We start from the raw sequence: 20,232 nt of genomic DNA on the forward strand, positions 1-20,232 counted from the left end.
TTCCCCAGACACTCTCCTCCATACCTTCTAAAAGTTAGTCCATGTTTTGATTTCAAAATCTCAGATACATTCTGATTTTAATCACTGGTAAGAAACAAACAAAAAACTTACCCCAACAAAAATGCTTTTACTTGAGGTCAAAAATATCCATAATGGGGTTTTTTCTGAAGTTCTCCCAACTGATAGGTGCATTATCACACAACTATTCATAAAACAGGTTTACTGATCAGATTTCAAACTTCTGAATGAAAAGAGAAACCAAATTATTCTCATTACCAAAAATAAGATTTCTCCAAGAAAGCGAAGAGATAGATAATCAAGGGGCAACATAGGCCACATACTTTTTATTTTTACTTGGGTCAGTACAGCAATCTTTACAAGCACCTGAAATAAATGGTATAAAACTTGGTATCTAATACAAATACTTGCTAACAAAATTTTAAGAAGTCAGTGGAAGCCTTTATGGGAATTTTTTTGCTGGATTTTTTTTTTTAACAGATTCTGACAACTTGCAGGTATATACTTCACTCATTTTCTTCTCAGAGAAAAACCTGTTGGGCTTTCTAGGATGATGGAAGTGTTCATTGCTGTCTGCATTTAGTTTTAACTATTTCAGTTAACCCTCTTCCCAAACGTACAAGGCTTTCAGCTGACAGTTCCATTATAGGAAGAATTGAAACATCAGCTGTGGTGACTTTGAATGATGCTACTGCTCAGTGCCCACAAGAAATCACATCTACAAGACTCAGGTGGCCAGATTTGCAATATAAATGGAGTAAGGTGTCAAGCTACTCTTTTCAGTAATGAGGGATTAATTTCTCCTCAAAAGAACCGGAAAAATTGGATAGATACAAACCCAAATTCAGTGCCAAGATCACAGACTCCCAGCTGTTGGAGTTTACAGGAGGGCTGGTATCTTTAAAACCTGTAACAGTGCATCTTGAGTTTGCTAGGGAGAGTTCATCTTTAAGACAGGTACTTTAAATGGCAACAGACTGACCTCAGCTTGCTGAAATAATCCTTACAAAGCTGTTGCAGAACTTGTTACCTAATATGGAGGACACACTTTGCACGGCTTAAACAACACTCTGTAGAAGGACAAAGTATAAAATGAGTTGTAAATTCTGCAGTATTGGAAAGTAGAGAATTGTAAATCACAACTAACAGGATTCCAGATCCTTTTCTCCATGCAAGCAAGGAAAAAGTCAGCTACCTTATAAAATGCACAGGGGGTAAACAGTTACTCTTCATTACTGCTCTCAAAAAGATAAAAACCCATGGTTATTTTGGACACTTGGTACAATACACTGAAGGCCAAGACCTAACAAAGTCCAAGCTTCCTTTTCTAGAGCTGGGAATGCGACCACAAAGTAGCCCTGTCTTGCAAAAAAGTACTCCAAAAGCCTCTGAAAGCTCCCATTAGTAAACAAAGCCCCAAGGCTCAGGGCACAGACAGAGCTGAACACAAGACCAAATTCAAAGCCATGTCTGAATCCAGACTGGCTCTTTCCAGCTTTCTTTCAAAACCCAGAACCTGCAGACCCTGAGGGTACATAAACCCTTTGATTGTCCTCTTTCCAGGTGCACCTTCCTGTCACAACAGTTCTGATTCCCATGAAGGACACCTTTCCCTTCCCAAGGCTTAAATTTTGGTCCAATTACCTACACACAGGCTCCTTTGCTTTGTTCAGGCATCTGACAGCCAAATTGCAAGTTTCTTTTCAACACTGCCACTCCCCAGACGCACACAAATGCTTCAAAGCCCAGAACACATGAGCCAAGACAAGGTGAAAAGGAGCCTTCCCTGCTGGGGCCTACCCAGTCAATCTCCTACTCAGAGCATCCAAAATACAGCTCTTGCACATTCAATTCAGAGAGCCTGAACCATCTGTGGCACACATACTTTGGGTGAGATGCTGAGGACTGAAGTCAAGAGCCAAAGTCAAGGATGCCTCTTCTCATGATGAGCTCACCTAGCTCCATCTGCATGCTGAACGATTCTCTGGCCCTACACAGCCAAACCATGTTCAGCTGAGGCTGTCCTGCTCCCTGCTGCCATCCAGTACAAACCTCAGAGGGTTACAGGGCAACCCAAACTACTCACATGATCTGCCAGAAACTCCTGGGCTTTCTGACCACTGAAATGATCAGGCTGTGAAACTGCTGAGTCCCTACACATTGCTGGGAAGGCCAAGCACAAGGTTAGGACTCCACATTTCTTCTACAGCTCTAAGTCAGGCTAAATTTGATGCAGAAATGTGCAGAGGTCTCCTATGTACTGTAGGGAAGTAAGTCTTCCAGAGACCCACTTAAAGCATTTCAGAAGCAGGATGACAACCCCTAAGAAACTTTTTAGCTATTCAAAATAATCTGACAGGAGGAAAACATTTCTCAGGGCTGTGATTTGTCTAATTTTGGTCAAATACACAGCCCTCAGGAAATGCCTATTTCTATTTATTGCCTAGAAGTAGGAGATTATGAGCTTACCTCCTCATTTCCATATTCTGAATGTCTGAAGATAGGTAGGATGATTTCTCATTGAAAATTTTTAACTGAATTCCAATAGGCTGATAAAGGATAATGACCTATCTAAAGGAGAAGATGGACAGAAGCAGAAGAGCATTTCAAGCTTCGTCTTCTTTTTCTTTCTTTCTTTCTTTCTTTCTTTCTTTCTTTCTTTCTTTCTTTCTTTCTTTCTTTCTTTCTTTCTTTCTTTCTTTCTTTCTTTCTTTCTTTCTTTCTTTCTTTCTTTCTTTCTTTCTTTCTTTCTTTCTTTCTTTCTTTCTTTCTTTCTTTCTCTCTTTCTTTCTCTCTTTCTTTCTCTCTTTCTTTCTCTCTTTCTCTCTTTCTCTCTTTCTCTCTTTCTTTCTCTCTCTCTTTCTCTCTTTCTCTCTTTCTTTCTCTCTTTCTCTCTTTCTCTCTTTCTCTCTTTCTTTCTCTCTCTCTTTCTCGAAATCCTTGTTCTCAGCTATCTCCCTCGACTTGTGTACTTCGTTTATCAATATTTCAACTTCACAGAAACTGAACCACCGTTATTACTGCATGGAAGACAAATACTGCTTAGAGATCTGTAAAGTATTTATTAAAAAATCTCTTACTAAAGGACTTCTAATTAAAGAGACATTCTGAGGTAGGTGTTGCTATCTATAAATACTACCAAGCTGCCATGAGCCAGTTGGGAGTAGCAACTTTTAAACTGGCTTAATCTAGAGATAGCGATCAATATTGGTTTAGTTTATTCCAACATTCCATACTGCTTATTCCAATAGCAATAGGCATGGAACCAAATCATCAAGATTTGGATCTTGCAAACTTTATCAGCCCAATCACAGCCTTTGTTTAATTAGAAAGGTGCCAAACGTTGATACCTGTGTGCAACCAGTGCAGGGTGAAGCCAAAGGCTCTCACAACTGTAAAGCAAATTAGGGAGTGTGTGAGGGATCTGGAGGCTGTGTGACACATGAAGAGCTTCAATCATTTAAAAGCAACAGTCCATAAATAATTTCTAACATTCCACTCTACTGCACAAGCACTTGGAGGCATTCACAGAATCACAGAATGGCCTTGGAAGACAATTCAAGATAATCATCTAGTTTCAACCCCACTGCCATGGGCAGGGACACCTTACACTATCCCAGGTTACTCAGAGATCCAGCTGGTACTTAATGCCTCCAGGGATGGGGCAGCCACAGCTTCTCTGGGAACCTGGTGCCAGTGCCCCACCACTCTCACAGGGAAGAATTCCTTCCTAATCTAAACCCGCTGTGTTTCATCTGAATCCATTCCCCCTAGTCCTGTCACCACGTGTTCCTGTGAAAAGTCTCTCTCCATCTATTTGAAGGGCTTCCTTCAGCTACTGGAAGGCCACAATTAGGTGACTCCTCAGTGGTCCTTTCTCCAAGCTGAACAAACCCAATTCTCTCAGCATTTCCTCACAGGAGAGTTGCTCCATCCCTCCCATCATCTTGGTGCCCTCCTCTGTACACGCTCCAACAGGCCAATATCCTCGCTATGCGTTGTGCAGTAAAAATACTGTACTGTTAAAAGTACTGAACTCATACACAGAGCAGGGCACCAGCTCTGTTACCTGGCAGTGATACATCACTCTGGGGAGTTTTCCTGGGTTTTGGATTATTTGCTTGGGTGCTTTTTAATAGCATGACTATATGACGTGGAACCTTCAATGTACAAGAAATAATTGTCTGCAACAGATAACTAACTCATTAGACAAGACAGAACATTGAAATGCAGGCAGCTAGGAACCTTTCCAGCCACAAAACTGGGTTAATCAGATAGGGTTTTCTAATTGGAAACAAAAAGCAGTAACCTTTCTGTCGGGCTGTGAGTTCTTTTCACACATCTGCTCAACCACTCAAGTTTTCTTCAAACTGTTATTTGAAAATTAAATTTCATTTCAATATTTTAAGAAACAGAAATGCAGCAGAAACTTCAGCAAAGTAAAAAAAAAATCACTTTGAAACAGGAATTATTTTTAAAAATATAGTGAATTAAATGGTATGTGGTTTCCACTGCAAATGCCAAACACTACTTTTTGGGAGCCTTTGATTGGAAGGAAAGCCAACAGGCCAAATGTGTCACTTAAAGCCTGAAAGATTCCAAACTAATGTGTACCAGCAATGCAAGGAAGTGAACACTGACCAACCAAGTGACCTTTTTGCTGTGTCTCTTCACAGCCAGCAGCTATAGTGCCACCAACTAAAATCTGATCCACAGTGCTCTCCAGCATGTTGGCAACTTTTGCTTTGAATCTTTTGGTTCAGTTGTGTTCAGGAATCTTTGTTGTTTCTGCATAAAAACATTTGCCAGAGGATACCATGTTAAACACTATTTGAAACACAGAAGGGTAGCATTTAATTAATACTCAACAGATACCGAAACATTTCTTCACAGGAGAGCCTGAAAAATCAATCATATACAGCAACAAATCATCTTTGCATTTGAAAATGACACAGAATTCATGTGGAAGAGAAAAATGGGTTATTTCACCAGATGAATAATAATGGACTGTTCTATCTTGGATATGTAAACTGAGTAACCACCTAATATTTTAACCAAGCCAGCAGCAGCTCTCTGATGGCACTAAGGCATGGATTTGCACCATGGTTACATATTTACAAGCTTTCCTCTGACCACCTACACTGCAGTTCAGCAGAGGACATTCACAGAAGCAGATCCCGTGAATACAAATTCCTTCACTCCTCCACCAACAGAGCTCTCTTCCACGGTGCCACGTAAGAAACCTTCAAATAATTGCATTATAAATAAGTGAAACAACTTCAGTGTGAAACCCAGCAGCTGTTCTGTTTGCTGCTTCATTCTAAGGCTCAGCAAACTTTGAGTGCTCCAGAGTCAGCTCTGGAAACAAAATCCATCAAGAACAACAAAAAACTGTAAACACACAATCTCCTCTTAACCTCCCTTCTACTGCTGAGTCTGACTGAGAGCTCACTGCATTCCTGTAAGCTTTGCCTCACCGATTTTGGTTTTTCCATGCCATTAGTGTGTGAGTCATGGAGAGAAATGGAGTCCTACAAGCCACGAAATCTGGATTCTGGAAATCAATGTAGTTTGACACAGTAAGTACTGCAGACAATTCCATACGTCTCTAAGGAGAAGGATGGGCAGTACCAACTTCCCCTGGTTAGTTTTGGGTATCAAACCAGAATATCCAGTGAGGCATCCATCTCTCCTTGACTTTTACGAATGGGAGGTGTTGGAAGGGATGAAGCTATGGGAGATTTCTTTATCTCACAGAAAGATGGATGAATGGATGAAACATTGATTCCACAACTGTGCATGGCAAAAACTTACAAAATCAATAGATTGCTACCAAAGAGAGGAGTTTAAAATTAAGTTTAAAATTAGGACAAATTAAAAGATGACAGAAAAGAAAATACTTTCCCCTGGTGATTATTATGCTATCAAATCTTCATAAAGGCTGTCCCATTCCTAGCCCCCAGAGCTTTTTTACTCTCAATGTCACTCTGAATACAGAAAAATCTCTATTAAGACAGACTTCAAAATTCAAAATTCCTGCTAGTTCTCCATTCTTCAATGACTATTATAAATTAATTTAATGTATTGGGATCAAAGAACCATACATTTACTTCCAACATTGTGAGAATATATGTGACTGCCTATCAACACTAAGATCTGAAGAACAGGCACAATGTACCGAGGAAATTTCACCTCAGCAATCAACAACAAAATCAAAAATTATGGAATCACATCAACGATAAACAAACTTGAAATTCTGATCAACCACAGGGCTTAACGTAATTGGAAGGAAGCAATTGTCAGACGCCACCAAGTCTGAGTTTAGGAATTAACAGTCTAATAGGGAATGCCAAAAGTAGGTATTTTTGACAATTATGAACATAAGTGCAGGTCTTATTATTACGATTTGGTACCTCTTACATAAACTGAAATGCAGCACCAACACCCAGCAAAAATATACCAAACTGCTGCCTGTAGAGTTCCTGAAATGATGCGCTCGTATCAAAGGAGCACTGACAACCAGAGGAAGTGAAGCAGTTCAAAGTGCCAGATTTGTGACTTTATAGGCCACAGAACACACCTACCCTCTGCCTGAAAACCACAGAAATTAGTGTCTCACGAATTCTGTGGACATGCAGCACGTGGTGATGTGGGGAGCAACGCCAAGAGAGATGCAAGTTTGGCTCTCCGAGTTTACACTGACACATCCAGCCAGCCTGTGCCCATAGCCTAGAGGGAGTACAAGATTAGGACACACTTTATTCTCATCCTCTGGCCTCAAGTCCAGTTGTTCAAGCACTGGAAATACAGACAACCACTATGTGCTTTTAACAAAATTAGATTGCAAGTACTTTTATTCATGCCTTTGGCAACTATCATACGAGAAAGATTCTAAGGCTGTTCCTTTCACAGGGCTGCTCTGCCAGTCCAAAGGAAAAGCCAACACTTCTGAAGACATTACCAGAGGAAAATCCTTACCACTCTGTTGCATCATGTGAAGTACACTCAGACTAAAACCTAAATGCTGCTCACAGAAAATTCATCAGCTTTTTCAAACCTGTGTCCTTATTAGAAAGGCTTGTAACTATCCAGGGAGAAAGTATCAGATCTGCAGTGGCACTCCAGAACTAGTAGCTTGGCTTCACAGAATAGAGGCTTAGGGGAAGAGCACTAAATCTCTCAAAATCCTCCAAAATTCAACAGCCTTTCATAATGATGTTGTTTTTTATTTCTTGATAAGGATTTACACAAATAGGTTTTAGTCTGAAAGCTGACACTTGTGTTTCCAATCAACCTATTCAAGATGAATACCTAAGTACATCGGAATCCTCATGCACAGTCTTCTTGTAAAGAGATTATTCAAATTTCCTTTCAGGCTGTACTCCCACAACAGTCCTGTTTACTGACTCTATGCTACTGGATGAAAAATTTTGAAATAAAGAACATGTTAAAAACCACCAGCGCCAGGCAAGTTGCTCTAAGTGTTTTTGTAGTGATCAATCATTTTTCACATACTGATTTTTTTAACATTTGCCATAAACTTCCTGCCACATTCACAAAATTCGTTGTTCAGATTTGAGAAAATTCAGGGGAAAGAGAAATTGCATGTGTATATATATATATATAAAAAGCAAGTATGTATCCATATATGCATATCCTAGTAGCTCTGAAGAATCCTTTTAGTGTCAAGCATTCCTTGCAGGTTCTATCAGACAAACACTCCCAGAAGAAAAAAATAATAATCCAGGTCGTTTTGTTTCATTTCTTTGGAAGCATACATTTATTCATTACACAATCAGTTTATTGAGTGCTTTGGGAGGTCCAAGATTCATAAACAAGCAGCTCCACAGTATGTTTGCTATTTGTCCTCTGTCTCTTCAGTGTGACTCAGTGATAAATTTAAAAAAAAAAAAAAAATCCAAAGGAAAAACATAGTCTCTATTTTCATTCAGATTTTAGCTTTTTCTGCTGAAACTGATGACAGCTGGGGAAATTGCTTCTCTTATGTGGATTTTTATCCACTGCATGATACACAGCTAAGAAATAAATCTACACTGGTGGAGCAGCATGGGGTTTAGGTGGCGGATGCCGCTACCCAATTCCCAATGAGCATCCCCTGTGGAAAAGCTGCTTGGGTGAGCATTCAGGCAAGCCCACACACCCCACTCAGCACAGCTAGCTCAGCCAGGAGAGGCAGAAGGGCTTTGTATGGTCAGTTCCAGCAGGGTTTATTGCAGCACCCCAAAGGGAAAGCAGAGACAGAAGAATGCACAAGGTTTGAGTAGGGGAGGGCACGGGGCAGCACAAAGGGCAGGGCAAAGGGCATTGCCCTACAGAGGACATGGGGCTGGCCACCAGGGATGCACAACCAGTGAGGAAACAGGGGAAGGAGAAACCACAAGAATTAGGAACAGATGGGGAAAGGAGCTGGAGTGGTTCGTTGTTAAGCAAGAGTCTGTGAGGAAGTCCTTTCTGTCCACCCAGCTGGGGAAACACTCTATGACAAGTGTCTCCAAGGCAAGTCTCTCTGGGGATTTCCCTGAAGGGGAAGGAATCAGAGGATTCCACACATTGGCCCCTCTGGTCTGTCCAACTCAACCTGAGCTGATGAGGAGGTTCTCATACAACCTGAATCAAGAGCCCTTAATTGTCCCTTAAATGTCTCAGCCCCCCCCAAGACTTCATAGCTGCTAAAAATCTTGTTATTTGACTCTAGAACTACTTGGGAACTGGAGATATTAGGATTTCATATACATGAAAGTTGATATCTGATAAGGAAATCAGCTTAGTTATTAAAAGATGCAAATGAGAAGTCAGTGACAGCTGTTTCTGTTGATATCCCATGTGAATGATTTCTTTGTTTTAGTTTGTAGAAGTCATCTGAAAGCCCTGAGTGGAGGCAAGGAATCTTTTTATGGCAGAAGATTAATAGTGAAACATTTAACCATTAAATCATATCATTAGGGGAAATAATTAACGCTTCACAGACATGACAAGATACATATCAAAAGGCAGTTTATGAACTATTTTACAACATTTTGTTTGAATGAGCAGGATGTACCAGAATAAAGACAGTAATCACATTTTATTTCCTTGCTTAGGAAAAGCTTAAAAGGACCATGAAATAAGGCTTCACTGAGGGTCTAACACTGGAGGATTTACCTCTGCTTTATCCAGCACAAACAGTCTATTAAATGTCACTGATAAATGTTCTTCCACATGCTCACCAAAATAGCTGGGCAGTCCATAATTAAAATAACATCCAGATTGTGGCATGATTTTTCCAACTTACACTCTGTAAAGCCAATTTTAATTCTGCAACAACGTACAAAATGAATATGTTCCTCCCCACAAATTTAGGCCTTACCTATCTTAAAGTATTGAAGAAACTCCCCCCAAAAATTAACAGAGGCTTGCAATTTTCAAGCTCTTTCTCTCAGTATTTGTAAACAATTGAAATGACTCTTTACGCAGCTTTCCCCTCAGACTTACATCTGTTTGCCTGGTTGCAACACCTTTCATTTATATTTTTGTTACCCTATTTTTACTGTATTTTGTTACTGTCAGAGTTTTTTACTATATTTTTTGTGCACTGCAAAAATCTTTTCTCTTGGCTTCTTGCAATGTCTTTGTCAAAATTCTATGTTGCCACTCACCCAGCATCACTCTATCTACCTAAGTCTTAATGAAAAATCAGGCCTGCTTGTAGAAAGTCATTCATCTTTATCACTAAAATTGTATCTGGCTGTCATCTCCAAAAATTTCCATGCAGCATTTAAAATAATGCAGTAGCACAGTAACAGGGAAATTACTTTTTTCTCAATGCCTCATTACTGATATTGCTAGTATTGTATATCTGCATCTGATATAAAAGGTATCTCAAGGGCAGTTTTAGGAATGCAAGCGATAAATAATTATGTCCTCATTTGTCTAACAAGAAACTCACACAGATTTCCATATTCATAAGCCATTAAAAGTATTATCAAATGCCATATTCTTTGATTGCCTCGTGGTAAGATAGAAGTCATCACCGGAGGTGTCCAGAAACTTCAATTATCAAAGGCAGTGAGAACGCTTCCCATCTCCCCAGCCACCTGAAGCACTGCAGCAGCGAGTTCACTTCCTGTAAGGCAGGGCCTGTGAAAGGGGAATGAAATCCCTTCAGTTTCATTAAATGCACCAAATGCCACCTTTATTTAATAATCACTAAAGTAGTAATAAGCTAAACAGTGAAGTGCTGGTAACTATGAAAAGTTCATTAAGCAAAGTTTGAAAGACTAAGATTGGAAATTAGTACCACAAATTCTTTTAAATCAAGCACTTAAGGAAATCTGGGCATACCTGAAGGAGACAGTCCTTTTTCACATATCACAGGCCTTTGTTTACATCAGCTGTCCAAGACAATTATTCCTTTATTGAAACACACCAAAACAGAATAAAATAACTGCTTAAGATACTTCAAAATTATCTATCCTACTCATGTACTCTATTGCAGGTAGACTACAGTGCAGCACAACATACTGGAAAGTCCTATGCTTTTTAGTTATTCCGCACTATAGTAAAATTGTGAAAATACAAAAGGTGCGCAGGTACATACCAACACAAATACATCTATATAACCATCATTTAAACACCACAGAGGAATCCTTTTCTTTTAAATAAAAACCATAATTTTATTTCACCAAAACTACTTGAAGAAAATTTAGAATACTCCAAGTTAATGTACCCTTGCACTATATATAGTATATATATATATAACCATCATTTAAACACTACAGAGCAATCCTTTTCTTTTAAATAAAAACCATCATTTTATTTCACCAAAACTACTTGAAGAAAATTTAGAATACTCCAAAGTAATGTATCCTTGCACTATATTTCTTTCAGAATTTCTATTGCACACTTAATAAACAACACATAAACATCATCTGTATAGAGCAAACAATATATTTCCATTACAGAAAAGAAGCAACAGAGAAAGGAAAGACTGAATGGTGTGCTAAAGCGTGTGACAATGGATTTAAAAACTATCTGGATAATTTAACTACTTATTTCTCAAACTGCAAAAAGAAGCTTGTACTCTCTTATGGGGAATAGACTTTTAACTATATAGTATTAGGAAAAATGCGTACTTTGTAAGTATTAGCAAACCTGGTATGTATTCAGTCAATGGATCCATCGTTTTTCAGATAAATCACCTCAACAATTACACTAAGTTAAAAAGCCTGACCAAACAGAAACTGGACTGGGCAATACGGTCTGTACCTCAGAATAGAGAGAACCCATCAAAGACTTAAAACTATTTGAATCCCACAAAGACACCAATTTCTGAGAGTCCTCATATGAGGCAACATCAGAAAGCAATCATCAAAGCCTTGAATTGCCAGCAAAGGCAGAGCAAGGCTAAGGGAAGAACAGAGCTCACGAGAATGTCTCAGTGTCTCATGGGATGGCTGTTTCCTCCACATCACTGCCACTGCTCTATGTTATGGGCCACAGCAGAAACATAAAAATAAACCTTTTAATTGCCTATTTATTTCACAGTTGGCAGCTTACACACAGTCAATAGATGTCCTTAAAATTCTAAATTCAGACAATAGAACTCTTAGTATAATATAACCTGTTAAAAAATAAGTTACAACCAAAATTCGGCCGGTAAATCCACATAGGGTTCTCTGAGCATGACACTCCCTAATTTACTAATTTGGAATGAGAGCCATGAGGTGCTGTCAGTGGCAATTGCCAAGTGCTCATTATTTCTCAAAATACCTCTCTGAGGTATCTCAAGAGGCTCTTAGGGATGGGCCTTTCAAGTGCATTTCAAATTCCGTGCCTTTTCTCACTTCCACCTTAGTTGCTTTACAATATAACCACAGGACAGGTTCTGTAAGTACTTTCTTCACTCCCTCCTTTGGTTAATTTTCCCCAACTCCACTCTAAGAAGCTGACCCTGTAAAACTTAAGATCTTCCCTCCTAAATCCTAATGCACTAATATAAACTGATCCAAATTGTGATTAGAATCCAAGTTCTGGAAACAGCTTAAACTTCCAAGTTCAAGTTACAATGCCTTGAATTCTGCTTCTTTACTTTATCATGTAACAGAAGTCACTAGCTAGGGTCAAAAGAAGGTCCCCAAACATTTTTCCATGCTGGGCTCCAAGTACAAAAAAAAAGCAAAGAAAGTGTAAGATCAGATTCAAAACATCTATGATGAGAAGGTTTGAACAATACAAGGTATTTTATTATTTCATTTAGAAACATTATTCTGTCCTTATTGATAAGAAAAGGCGTAGTATATTTGAAATGCCCTAAAAAGCAGTATTATCCTTTGAAGAAGTATTTTATCTTATTAATTCATCATTTTTGGAGCAGAATTTCTGTTAAGAAAGAAGAAAACTGAACTGTTTTCTCATATTAAAAAAAAAAAAAAAAAAAAGAAGAGGAAAACAGCCTTATGATTTAATGTATATCCAAGAAGAAAGCTGGAACTACCTTCGTGGTGTTTTGCTCTGAAGTAATAATGGCTGTTGTGAAAACCCGGCTCTGGGAGTAGAGCACTACTGAAGGAAGTTTTATGCCTGAATATTGATGCAGATTATGGAGTCATCTGGCTGTCTGGAGTGCGTGGAAGAAGCAGGTTGGACACAAACATCTACGCAGTGCTGGAATGCTCTACACAGAAAAGCAGTTGGGAACAGAAGCACTTGATATTCAAGAGACTGAGCTCATATACAGGAGGAGCAGGGAAGAACAAGTATGAGTCAAGCTGTTAAGCTTTGAATTTGCCCTTAAGGTGAAACAGCACCAAAACTATTATATAATCAATTAAATAATAAACACAAATATTTACCCTGAAATATACTATTTAATATTTCAATCGTCTATTTTTAAAACATTTTGACAACTAAAATACACCAGTTTCCTGCAATTCTGGTTTACTTTTAGCAAAAATGAGATGATGCAGCCAGCACTATCACAGGCATGCACAATCCAGAGAACAAGATCTGAGGATGCCAAGTGCTACTACATTTTCCCAAAGATGATTCATACCTAATATGGCCAGAGATTTCACACCACTTGAGCAGATATTCTGGCATTCATCCTTATGATACACATTGCTGTTGCAGCACAACCCAGGCTTTAAACATTTCTTTTTGCAACTACTGCACTTGTCTGCTTTTCCACCAGGAGGTCTGTGTGCTGGACTTTGGAAAAAAACTCATTTACAATGAAAGAAATGGGTGAACTTTTTGATGCTGATGCAACAGTAATCCTCAGACACAACTCCCCCCCCCTCCAAAAAAAAAACCCAACGAAAAACCAAAAAAACACCCAAAAAAAACCCCCAAAAAACCCCAAACCCACAAAACCACCAGGCTCTCAGTTGTCCTTCAACCCGTGTCTCAGAATACAGCATCATGGACAAGAAGTAGGGAAAAACAAGATGAACAGCTCTGTTTTAAGATGATTTTCACATAATTTCTGAGCAAGTGTCACTCATTTACTGCATAGAATGCTTAGATTTTCTGGACTGTTAGCAACCAAACAGAATGAAATGTCTTGAATTTATTCCTAAACCCACTGTTTATTTCATTTTTTGTTAATCTGTAGCCCCATTTGGACTACAATACTGGCTGTTAATGCAAATGCTGGGTTTTGGTCACCTGAAGCATGACAAAAACAAGCAAGCTGGTTCTCAGGGTCATGCATAAGAAAGGGGAAGATTGAATCTTGTCCAGCAAGAAAACTGTTTCCTGAACGCACCACTAGATCCAATTATGGACACATATCAATGATACAGATTTTTACTCTGACCCAATTCTTACCTGTGAGAAACCAAGCAATGGCCCTGAGAGAAAAGAAACCAAACAAGGGGTGAGGGGGGAGATGAATTGTTTCATCTAAAAGAAAATTTTGGTACAGCTGGATGTTGCTGAGAAGTCCTAAGACCATTAAGAACATGTTTTTTTCCACTGAGATTTTGTGATCTTACAGTTAACATTGTGAAATTAAAGTATCACTAACAGCATAAAGCTCTGGCTGCACCAATCATTAAAATTAATGACAGCATAATTACTCAAATAAATCACAAGGTAAATGAGAACAGAACACGATATTAACAAAAACTCCACAGCTGACTCTCCACGTCCTAGGCGAGACAGAATCACCCACCAAACGTCAAACATATACAGATCTGGGAAAGTGGAGATCTACGTCCAAGTTTTCTGATCAGTCATTTAGCCTTAAGAGAAATTTCACATAAATCTGTATTTATTCCAAAGATACAGTTCCAGAACTTCAACCTGCGCCTTTAGCCTTCATATGCTGACATGATGAAGAAAAGCTACCCAGCTGTACAGGAGAAAAATAGAAGCACCTTCACACGCTTTTGGTTTTCCTCTACACTAGCAGGTTTCTCTACTGCTCAATGAACTGCATTCCAAGCTGTCTGCAAACTGAGATTCTCTACTTATTTTGATATGCAAAGAGACATCTTTGCATATGCCAGTGCAAGAGATACATGAGGAGAAGTGTACCAAATGCTTTTCTGACCCCCATTCAATTGCTCCAAATTACAGAATGCGGGCAGTCATATGCAACATCTTACAAGATAGTTTGCAGTCAGTTAAATTTTAAAAAACAGCACAGGAAAGCAAAGAGAATGCCATTTTAAAGGTTCCATGCTAATCACAACTGAACGAATGAAGGATTTGTGTACCAACACACCCAGTGAACCCCTCTGATTTGGGTGAGTGCCAGTCTAGCTCTTCCTAGGGTCACCCTTAACAAACAACATTTGGCTACCATGGCTCAAGCCAATTCCACAGATTTCCTTTCAATATTAGACAGACAGACAGACAGAAACAAAACCTGCAGTTACCCCTCATGTTAAACAGGTTTGAAAAGGAGCAAACACGCAAGTTTTACACAGTTCCTCGCAGTACCCTCCTGAACAACTTCCACAGCAACTGTTCTTGTACCCACCAGCTGAGATGGGTGGCAGAAAGCATCACCTCTTTGGGTGGAGACACAAGTCCCAATTAGATTCTGGGAAAGAAATCTAAGAGAAATTCCCAGAAAGACTACATCTTTCCCGACTCCTTGGAAGGAACTACCTTATGCCTCTTGTCTTGTCTCTGCAAGCTCAACCATGCAACTTTCCAGAACTCAGGGCCAGTTAAATATCTCCCCATAGGCCTGTGCATTCTGCAACAGAAAAACCTTTTCAAAACCAACAAAACTTTAATTTCGTAGTTGAAGCAAAGCCTTCTCACATAACTGCAGATTATTTTCTTTGAGGTGAAGGATTGACTGCTGGTGGGTTTTTTCCTCAGGATAAGTCAGGCAAGTCAGAAAATGCCTGTAGTCTACTGCAACCAGGAGAAACTCTCCAAGGCATTTGGGTTTGCTGCGTATTTTTGGGCATTTTTTTGTATTGGCATTATCTATTAAAGGTACTCAAGTACTTACTAGACAGCAGCTTACATTAAACTTTATTTCCTCCTGCCTTACTTTGTACTTAACTGCCAACTAGTAACACAAAATCATCATGAAGTAAGACAGTACAAAATTTTATTGAATTATAGGATAGTTCCCAGTACTTCAGTGAATTTTGAGATCTTCTGCTGAGCAGAGCATAGAGTAAAGAACATGTGCACACACAGAGGAGGTTGCAAGAAGAGTGGTGTAGCATATAAACCAGTTTATATGATACACCTGAAAGCACCCCAGCAAATGAACATGCATGCTATTAAAGAGAAGTTTAACTCTACATTATCCCTCTGGATAGCTATTGTATTAGAGCAACCAGAGTCTTAAAAGCATTCACATGACAAGTACACTGTGAGGCCTCTGATACCCTAGACAATGATCAATTTTTTAATATTCTGTATAGCAAGGATTACAATCATCAGTACTTGTGCTCAAAGTTAATTCTCTGTGCAAACTGCAGTCTGAGGGGAAAGGAGAAGCTAATTAATATAAACTACAGAAGCAAGTGTCAAGGCTGTTCAGTTCTTTCCCCTGCAAGGGGACACACATCCTGGGCCAGAGAAAGTCAATGAAACACAAAAGACAATATGAATTAATGGCTACTAGCCCTGATGCAGATGCTTACGGAGCCAAAAAAAAAAAAAAAAAAAAAAAAAAGAAGGACAAAGCAATGGACTGGTGTATCCAGGGATGACTTTGTTTTGTGCTTTGTAAGCAATTACAAGCAAACCTTATCAGTGCTCCATGTCAGGAAGGAGAAAGCCATGTGTGACCAAAGTAGGGTCATTCTCCCCCGGGATGAATGGACAATGTCTCTCACTCAGTCCTGCACGGGGGACATTTGTTCAGTTACAGAAACAATAATTTTTCCACTTGGACCAGGTGGGGAACGAGCTCTTGTTTGTCTGTGGTGCACATCCTACACCTGTGCACACGGTAGGAGTGTGCAGGGAGTGGGGAGCCACCACCACAGGGGAGCTGCTTATTGACTCACCACTCGTCAGCTCCACACTGCTGGCTGCTGTGAACAAAGACCACATCTTGGGAAAGGTGGTTCATTAACTCTGTCACTATTCCCAGCTTGTTCCAGAACTCAAGATACTGACTGCAGCTGTACCAAAGCTGTTACTTCACTGTAAAGGGGCGCAAGGTGACGGTCACAGTGTGACAGCAGTGATAAAGGCTGTTGCCCCAAAAGGAGGAAATTTCCTAACCCTCAGCCATCTGCTAAACATGACAACATCACACAATGCTTTCAACAGTAAAAGAGACCAGCCACGCTCTTGTGGAGTTCCACTGATTAATTTAAACGTTGTTGACATTTGTAAAGTAAAGGAGTAATTTCCTGTAGCAAGATCACTTTTCTTGAACCACCCAGATCTCAGCACAGTAATTCTGCGCTCCTTCCTAGGTATTTGTAACATATGCCACTATGGAAAGCAAGTATTCTCTTTTTCATTACTTAAATCAGAAAGTAAAAGGATATCTCAAAAGAGGAGGAAAATTTATACAAAAATAGTAAACAGAATGGTAAAGCTGGAGATTTGTTTAAAAAAAATATTCTTCCTGTTCTGGTTTTGAACCTTTTAGATAATAAAATAAAAAATATCACTGTCTTTTTTTTTTTATGTTTATTGAATGTTCTAAAAACAGTCATATTTGAATTTCCATTGGCAATCAAATTATTCCTATTAAATACTGAAGCCACACACTGACGCTATTATCCCCAATGTTATTTTTACACATTCACCACAGAGTTCTATTTGCTAAAATATTGATAGCATGGTCCATACATGAGGATGCACTCAAATCTTACTAAGGACAGTAAGCCAAGAAGATTATTCCTGGAGGCCCCAAGTCCTGGTTCAGAGCAGCAGAATGCAGATCCCTGATGCCAGCAGGTCTCGTCTGCTGGACAGAGCGCTGCGCTGCTCCAACTTGTCACAGACATCTTTTCATAAAAATCCTTTCTTTAGGATTTTTCCCCTTTCTGAGAAGCTGTGGCCTCAGCAACAAAATGTAAACAATGGTTATCTGCTGCTGTGGAATGCAACAGGTGGATCCGTGATTGGTCTCGGGTGGATGTTTGGATTTACTGACCACTCACGGCAGAGCTGGGTCTCACTCTGTGCTGAGACACAGCCCTTTGTATTCATTCCTTTTCTATTCTTAGCTTAGCAAGTTTCTGAGAACTTTCTCTCTGTTCCTTTTAGTATAGTTATAATGTAATATATATCATAAAATAATAAATCAAGCCTTCTCAACATGAGGTCAACATTCTCATCTCTCTCTTCACCCTGAAAAACCCTTGCAAGCCCTGTAACACCAACTCACGCTCCTGGTTTGCAGGTTTGGCTGTGCCTTGCTACACAGCACAAGAAATGTGGATCTAGAAAGCCTCCAGAGCAGTGGTGGGAAGCTCAGAAATATTCTGCCAAGTCCATTCCTGCAGCTCCTGCAGCAGCTCAGGGGCACATCGTGGCTTTGCCCCAGCAGGAAAGGAGAGACAAAGGAGTGAGAACCCCCTCAAAGGGCAAGCAGGGACAGGCAACTGCAGAGGAACAACCTTTCCCAGCAGAGATACAAGATGTTTTCCGTCCTCTTGTTGCTGTGCTGACTAAGCATGCTGATCTATCTGCACTTCAACTCATGCAACGGTTGAGAGGCAAATTATTATAAAGAAAGCACAGGTGAGCTTTGCTTGAAAGAAGCAAAGCTCCTGTAGGAATCCTATGGACTGCAAGGAAGAAAACAAAAAAAAAAACCTCCAAAAATAAACCAAAAAAAAAACACCAAACCCCAGAGAACAAAATAAAGCATCTCACACACAACCAAGTGAGTCGAGTAAAAATGCAGATGAACTATTCGCTGGTTCAGTGTCCATCACACCAGCTGTAATTCCCAAGAGAAATCCCAAGGTCCTATTACTGCCCTGCATTAGAGTGGTACAAGAGATTTTGTGTATCAAGGGGATGCTGTATTAATCCAAACTGTAACAACATTATTGTAAAAAGTCTCTGTATTTCCCACTGATAGTGGTCAATACATTTCCAATTCACAATGCCACATTTTAATTACATTCTCTTACAGTAAATACACTAAAACCTCCATTACTTGATGGCATTTCAATTTCAGCTTTCAAATTCTCAGACTTGCTTGTGAAAGGAAAAGCTTGGAAAACAGTGCCACCTAATGCTAAGGAGCACAAAAATAGCATAAAAAAAACCCCAACAAATGTAAGAAATTATGTTGCAAATTTGTTTTACACTGATTTTCCACACCATTCTGTAATACTCAAAAATAGCTTAAATAGAAGTTTAAAATGCATCTGCCAAATGACATAATAGATTTGGCAAACAGCATTGCTAGTTCAAAAATATCTTTTATGGTAGCAGGAACACCTAATTCAGGTGAGGGAGAAGTACTTGTACTTGAAAAGCAAATTCCCAAACTACTGCATTCACTTCACATTTCTTGAGAGCACCAAAGAAGTCTCAGGATGTGTTCCAAACTAGATCTATTTCTATCAGTAAAAAATAAATTATCACAAATAAGATTACTTACAAGTCATGATACTGAACAGCTCCAAAGAAGATGCAAAACAGTGCTGTCATTAGCCACAACTCATAAAAAAGATAATTTACAGGGAAAGAGTAAACACTATTCTATGGTGTTCTTGGTTAGCTTAGTTCTATAGGTGTTTTTAAATGTTCTTTTGCCAAATTTTTATGCGGGGGAAGCAAAACTAGCAGGACCCTAGTTTTGTACCGAGAAAGAAACAAAATGAACATGCCTCTTCTAGGACAAATCTCCAGACATCCATCAGCTTCAAGCGGTCTGGAGTGAGAGCTTTCCTCTCAAAGCATTTTGGCAAGCAGCTGCCTGAGTTGGTTCTTACACAGCAACAAGGTCTGTGCACAACTGCCAGCACGAGATTTGTTTTCCAGAAACTGAACTTTGTATTTAAGAGCTGACAGGAGCACAAACATTACTCTGAATGAATCAAAGACATAACTACAAAGTTCATGGCAAGTTTAATGAACATGGGAAACCAAGGAAAAACTGCTTCTTTATAGTTCAAGTAATTTACATACTAAAATCCAGTTCTGACCATTAGAACAATTCACAATGAACTGAATTCATGTATTAATGCTGCAATGTATTCATTCAAATTACATGAACAAAGAGCATCTGCATGAATTTTCAGCTACTGGACTTTTAACTCATCCCATTACAGATTGTGAGGAAAATCCCATTTTCACTTAAATATGCAAGCACTTTTTAAAACTGCCTTCAAATAAAGCAAGTGTAGTAGATGACTCTCCTGCCAAGTCATTAAAAAATTTCATGTTCTCTCCAAAGATACCATAACTTCTGATTTTAATCCTTCAATTCCTTATTGTATACAACAATATTCTTCTGCAAGCTGATCTGCTGAGAGGCTACATGAAGGATTTTTCCCAGCCATCCTTCGCTAAAATCCCAGAACCAAAATTTCTGGGTTTTTTCAGTACTGATTACAGGACTAACCAAACATTAAAAAAATGAAGATATCTTGCCATGACCACAGCCACTGCATCCTAGCCCTGTTGTGTTCAAGTCTTTCACACCAAAAGGCCAATAGTCCCACACAACATTAATTTTATGTCAATGGAGGATTGGTCGTGTAATCTTCAGCAGGCCTGCTAGGGAGATCAGGAATGGATGTGTGTCGAGCTGTT

The sequence above is a fragment of the Melospiza georgiana genome, chromosome 8, assembly GCF_028018845.1.
Source record: "Melospiza georgiana isolate bMelGeo1 chromosome 8, bMelGeo1.pri, whole genome shotgun sequence".
In the NCBI taxonomy this organism is placed as follows: domain Eukaryota; kingdom Metazoa; phylum Chordata; class Aves; order Passeriformes; family Passerellidae; genus Melospiza; species Melospiza georgiana.